The following is a 7,128-nucleotide window of genomic DNA, read 5'->3' as shown; positions in this document are numbered from 1 at the left end:
TAAGTGTAACTACATGTTCATAGGTGTCACCGGGCAACGATCGCTAACATTGCGCGTGATGTTTCTGCACTGCAAACTCCAGAATAATAGACGCAGGACTTACGAAGGCTACAGGCAGAAATATACTCCTGTTTCCACACGCAGTGTCGTCAGAGTGATGCACGGCAAGCCCCCATCGCGGTTGCCCGCAATTCACCGTCGTATATCCCAGGTTCACACACACACACACATTTTGCCACTGCATAGTCCGCACTTAGCCCTTTTCTACCAAATATGTAGGCGGGGAAGGTGTGGGAATAGCTGATATCTGCCCATGCGCCGCCCACGTATTTTCTACGCAGTGCCTTTGTAGGCTGTAGGCGGGAATATTTAATGTTTGCCCACACGCAGCTAGCCTCCTTGGATACTTGAGGGTGCTGCAGGGGCCGCCTCTATTGGTTTTTCCGCACATCACCATCATGTAACCCCATATTTTATGCACACGAACTGCATGCAGCCCATGCTTAGCCCTTTCATACCCTGGTTAGGATAAAGGCTGGGAAGATGCGGGAATGACAAATGCGCCCACCCCTAGCCGATGCGGGACCAACGTAGGTGGTGCTCAGACAGCTCAAACTGCATGCCTACAATAGTTCGCCACTGAGAAGCCCATGGTTTAGCCCCTGTATTTTCCACACAGGACACATGTAGGCCGAAGGCTGGAATACTATCTCTTTGCCCACTCAAAACCACCGTGGCTCCCTCAAGGTGTTGTACGGGCAGCCCCAAGAGGGGCTGCCCACACTGAACCATAATAGAGCCCGCACTGTTGCCCGCATGTATCTGTGGTGGCATGCATTCAACCCATGCTTAGCCCTTTCATACCCTGTATAGGATAGAGGTGGGGAAGATGCGGAAATGACAAACGTGCCCACGCCTAGCCCATGCGGGACCAACGTAGCCGCTGCTCAGACAGCCCAAACTGCCTGCCTACAACGCTTCGCCGCTGTGCAGCTCAAATTTTAGCCCCTGTATTTTCCACACAGGACACATGTAGGCCGAAGGCTGGAATACTATCTCTTTGCCCACTCAAAACCACCGTGGCTCCCTCAAGGTGTTGTACGGGCAGCCCCAAGAGGGGCTGCCCACACTGAACCATAATAGAGCCCGCAGTGTTGCCCGCATGTATCTGTGGTGGCATGCATGCAGCCCATACTTAGCCCTTTCATACCCTGTTTAGGATAGAGGTGGGGAAGATGCGGAAATGACAAACGTGCCCACGCCTAGCCCATGCGGGACCAACGTAGCCGCTGCTCAGACAGCCCAAACTGCCTGCCTACAACGCTTCGCCGCTGTGCAGCTCAAATTTTAGCCCCTGTATTTTCCACACAGGACACATGTAGGCCGAAGGCTGGAATACTATCTCTTTGCCCACTCAAAACCACCGTGGCTCCCTCAAGGTGTTGTACGGGCAGCCCCAAGAGGGGCTGCCCACACTGAACCATAATAGAGCCCGCAGTGTTGCCCGCATGTATCTGTGGTGGCATGCATTCAGCCCATGCTTAGCCCTTTCATACCCTGTTTAGGATAGAGGTGATGAAGATGCGGAAATGACAAACGTGCCCACGCCTAGCCCATGCGGGACCAACGTAGCCGCTGCTCAGACAGCCCAAACTGCCTGCCTACAACGCTTCGCCGCTTTGCAGCTCAAATTTTAGCCCCTGTATTTTCCACACAGGACACATGTAGGCCGAAGGCTGGAATACTATCTCTTTGCCCACTCAAAACCACCGTGGCTAACTCAAGGTGTTGTACGGGCAGCCCCAAGAGGGGCTGCCCACACTGAACCTTAATAGAGCCCGCAGTGTTGCCCGCATGTATCTGTGGTGGCATGCATGCAGCCCATACTTAGCCCTTTCATACCCTGTTTAGGATAGAGGTGGGGAAGATGCGGAAATGACAAACGTGCCCACGCCTAGCCCATGCGGGACCAACGTAGCCGCTGCTCAGACAGCCCAAACTGCCTGCCTACAACGCTTCGCCGCTGTGCAGCTCAAATTTTAGCCCCTGTATTTTGCACACAGGACACATGAAGTCGAGAGTTCGACGAAAACTCTTCTGGTCGGGGACAAACATGTTGACGAAGAAGAAGGAGCGCCGACCAAAGAAAACAAAAACAAAAACAGACGTTCACATTGAAATGAAGCAAGCAGCTCAGTGGCATTACATATGCTTGAAAAGAGGGCGCAGGGAGCGTGCGTAGATTGGGTTAAGATTTCCATCGTTGCGGTTGAGGGTGTGACTAGTAGTTTGGATGATTAATAATTCCAAGAGCAGGCGAGGGTATAGCTTCTTTTCCGTTGAAAGCACGTGTGCCCGACCCCAGTCGATGTCATGGCCTGTAGATACTGCGTGCTCGGCGATAGCATTTGAATCCATTTTTTTGTTGCGTACATCGTTACTATGTTCCTTTAGCCGCCTCTCGAAATTTCCGGTTTCGCCAGTGTATGCGTAGTCACAGTCGGAACAAGGAACCTTGTACACTACGCCTGGATATTTTTCTTTGGGAAGGGGGTCTTTGACATTTACCAACGCATGGCGCAGCTTTCTTGTCGGAACGTGGGCGATATGAACACCAATGGTGCGCATGATGCGTGCTAAAGCCTCGCTTAGTCCGGGAGCATAGGGCACGGCAGCACGTTTGAAGGGTGAGAGAGGAGTATCGCTTGCTGGGCGACATAACTGTTTTTCCAGAGATTGCACAAATGAGGTCGGGTAGCTGTTGCTTGAAAGTTCTTGTCGTACAGTTTGAAAATCAATGGTCTGGTCTTCAAGGGAGCTGCAGATGCGTTGCGATCGTTTGAACAAGGACATAGCGACTGATTTCTTCTGTGTAGCAGGGTGAACCGAATTAAAGTTGAGGTATCTTCCGGTGTGGGTCGGTTTTCTATAAACGCTGAAACTGAGCTTATTGCTGTCACGCCTTATCAATACATCCAGGAAGGGCAACGCACCATTCGCTTCTTCTTCGGTAGTGAAGTCTATTGCTCGTTCTATAGAATTCAAATGGTGCGAGAAGGCGGCTAAGTCAGAATTACGAATCAGGCAAAAGCAGTCGTCAACATATCTCAGGAAAATTCTAGGAGGTGATGCAAACGTTTCAAGGGCACGGCGCTCGACGGATTTCATACAGAGGTTAGCGACGGTCACTGATATAGAGGCACCCATTGGTGTGCCCTGAAGTTGACGGTAAAAGCGTCCTTAAAAGAAGAAATAAGTATTATCCAGGCAGAACTGCAGGAGTCTACGGAGATCCAGAACTTCATTTGGGGTTCGTTTAGGTAGAGACTTGTCAGCTTCGAGAGCAGCAGAGCAGACTTGTACGGCCAGGTCGACAGGAACGCATGTGAAAAGCGACTTGACGTCAAACGAGACCATGAGCTCGTCATCGTCCGGTGCTACGTCGCTTACCTTCTTGATGAAATCAGTCGAGTTGCGAACGTACGTTGAGCCAAGGCCGACAAGAGGGGAGAGGATACGATGGAGGTAGCTGGATAGACTGTGAAGAGGGGACCGACTGTAGTCTACGATGGGGCGCATGGGCATACTAGGTTTGTGCACCTTCGGTAGACCGTAGAGAGCAGGGGCTGGGCCGTTGGTGCACAGCAGAGTGAAGTAGAGTGGCTTGTAGGTCGGGGGCTCCTTCTTCTTCGTCAACAGGACACATGTAGGCCGAAGGCGGGAATACTATCTATCTGCCCACACAAAACCACCGTGGCTCCCTCAAGGTGCTGCACGGGCAGCCCCAAGAGGGGCTGCCCACACCTCGCCATGATAGAGCCCGCACTGCTTCCCGCATGTATCTGTGGTGGGACCCAGGTGGGCTGGCCGCTCTTTTTAAGCCCATGCGTAGCTGACGAGGGGCCCACTCAGGCATAATACGGGCAGCCCAAACTTTTTTGCCAGCACTGCGCCCACGAGGGACCCATGTAGGTTTATTTCGGGCAGCCACCAGCCTTCATTTCCCATGTCGGACCCTCATGGGCCCGCCACCTTGTGCTACTGGGGACCATTCATTTCTAGTACGTGATAGTGCAAAGTACAGGGAGGTGAACTAGTTGGCAGCATAGCTATTCGTAAAGCGGCTCATTTCCGAAACCCAAACGCATCATGTCCGAACAGAAGTTACTGATTGTCTGACATTTGTTTGTGAGCATATCTAGTAGATCAGAAAGAGACTTTGCGCAAACTATTTCAATCAGCTGATCACTGCTCGTTTGCACATCTTTATAAAGCTCCACATTATGCGAAACGGGAGAGTCCGTGATGCATTTTAACGGCATATAGCGTGATAGACGAAAACAGAAGCCGAGGAAACACAGGACCAGGGCTAAACTCACAACTGAAAGGTTTGTCACAGGAACAAAAAATATATAACGAAAATGCGGCCAATCAATCAAGCAAGCAAACAAAAACTAAACGCACCTCTTGCTACGAGAACTCAAAGCTGTTGCTACGTGGACAGACGGCATGCTGATACACAACCTTGTCTTTTTTCCTTATTTGATATCCATCCATAATGTCTTGTATTAGTAGGGCTGGGTGTTTGAGCGATGTATGACAATAATGCAATGACGGGAAAAAAGAATTGCGCTCTCGGCAATGGTAAGCTAGATTGTTAGATTTATTGGCATCCAAGGCATTTGGATGTTCTTTCAGGCGGGTGTTAATGCAACGCCCTGTCTGGCCAATTCAGAATTCTCCAAAGGACAGAGGAACTTTATACATCATCCCTTCAGAGCACGGTACGAACTGTGTTGTGATTCACTGCACCTCTGCTTTGGAATTCATTTGGTTTTCCAGCCTTTTTTCTCTTCCACAATCGCGCAAACACTTTTAAGTTTCTAGGTGCTGAAAAGACAACCCTTACGTCAACTTATATCTAATATATTTTAGACTGCGAAAAGCAGCGCATGTACTGGAGAACTGCAAACTTGTTTCTTTGCTTCCCTTTGTCTCGCACAAGAAACAAGTTTGCAGTTCTCCCGTACAGGCAACGCCTTTCGCGCGATCAAAATATGTGACAGATTGTTATGGCATAGGGGTTGTCTTTTCAGCACCAAATAAACTTAGAAGGGTTTGCGCAATTCTGTAAAAACAGGCTGAAATACTATGGTGATCTCCTTGGTGATATTTGCGAGGGTGTTGTTGCGAGCTAGTTTGTTTAACGTGGTTTAAAGGTAACAGCGCAAAAACAGGACGGAGAGAGGAACGTACCACACAACGGTCAAGAGGCGATAAGCTAGCACCCACTCTAGTTCAAGAACGTCCGCTGCCAACACAGCCAGAGGAACCCCAGGAGGAACACGCACCTTCATCACTAAGCCGCTGCGATGGGTCAAGAGTTAAGGCGCTCCTCTACTGAGCACGAATACCCGGGCTGGAACACGACCGCGGCGACCGCGTTTAGATTTACGCGAAGCGCAAAAGGCACCCGTGTGCGGTGCGATATCAGTGCATGTTAAAGATCCCCAGGTGGTCGAATTTTTTGCCGGAGATCTCCGCTACGGCGCCTCTTCGTTCCTTATTTGCACTCCCTCCTTTATTCCTACCCTAACGGCGCTGTTCGGGATTCCACTGAGATATGTGAGACAGTTACTGCGTCGTTTCCTTTCATCAAAATAATTTTTTTTCACCAGCAACTCAACCGGATGGTGCTGCAGAACATGACCTGTCAGCAGTGTCACCACTCTCTCCTCAGCAGACTACATAATCCAACATTTATGCCTTGTCCTGTTCCATAGCCTTTGTCAAGATCTCAGCGACAGCGACGAAGGCCAGAGTATTTGAAGGGTTATACCCTCTAAGCGGGGAAAAAATCTTAATTAGGCAACGATAGGCAGAGCGTAGAGAGCTGAGCTAGTTCCTTCTACGTATAATTATGAGGCATCTTTCCGGCGTTCAGCGTACAGCGAACAGGTACAGCGCGCCTATGTGTTTAAAGTTAGAGGCACGATCCCTTATGCCTATGTATACGAGGTGCACTTTCTGGCGAAAAAAAGAGGTTGCAGCTCAGGGTCATCATCCCACCTGTTGTATTCACCTACGGGCTCCAGTATCTCCCGCGGCTGCTGCAGCACGACGGACGGCGAAGTGATATCAGTGTGCATGCTTATGTGGGTTCACATGTTCGCTGAATGTCTTGGTGGACCAGGTGTCAGTGTATTTATTTATTCATTCTTTTATTTATTTATTTGCATATACTGCGGCCTCGATAAGACCAATCAGGTGGGCGGGCTACATTTTCTTTTCATTAACATTACAGAACCCATACGATCTTGGGCTTGGCGTACGCAACAGAAAAAGGTACAGAACAAAAATGAACAAGTTTACATTTAGGTAATGCAAAATGATGGTCTTCACGTAATGAGAACAAAAAATGCACTTCCCCCAGAATAAGGATAACAGGCGAATCGATGGAAATCCAACACAAAAGTTACGAAGCAATATACATGAGTAGAGTCTGATGAGAATTTTCAGTGAAAAAAAAAATTGCAGAGGGGAGACTATTCAACTGACTAACATTAGGAAGAAAAACAGAATTTTTAAACAAGCTACGGCGTGCGTGGAAAGGGAGCACATTGTGAGCGTGGAGGTGCATAGACGCGCGTGGTAGGTAATGTTGAATGCATGGTGGTCCATACCGCAGCGGCGGCCTTGTGGCCTGAGCATCCGCCTCTCATGCTGGAGCTGCGGGGTTCGATCCACAGTGCCGCCGGGTATCCACCGGTGATACAATGGGTACAAGCTTTCCCCTGGCATGGTGCTCGGCTTCCTTGGGGTGAATTGCTTGGGAAATAGATCTTTGCCGCACCTTTAGTAGACGAAGATACATTGTGCCATGGCGCTCTTCGGCATCAGATGCCCTTGCCTCATAAAAATTCATCATAATCATAATCATCACTATCAGCATGGTGGTCCTTAAGATTCCGGCGACTCGTTATGTATAATAAAAATAATATAAGCATTGCTACAGCTTTTTGCGATTATAAGGTAGGGATATGGTTGGCAGCCAATAGCTGTGACGGGGAATCAGCGCAGCTGAAATTGCTAAAAACAAACTACACCGCTCGTCTCTGAACCATTTCA

The sequence above is a fragment of the Amblyomma americanum genome, chromosome 1 (assembly GCF_052857255.1).
Source record: "Amblyomma americanum isolate KBUSLIRL-KWMA chromosome 1, ASM5285725v1, whole genome shotgun sequence".
NCBI lineage: Eukaryota > Metazoa > Arthropoda > Arachnida > Ixodida > Ixodidae > Amblyomma > Amblyomma americanum.
Note: the sequence above shows the minus strand (reverse complement) of the source record.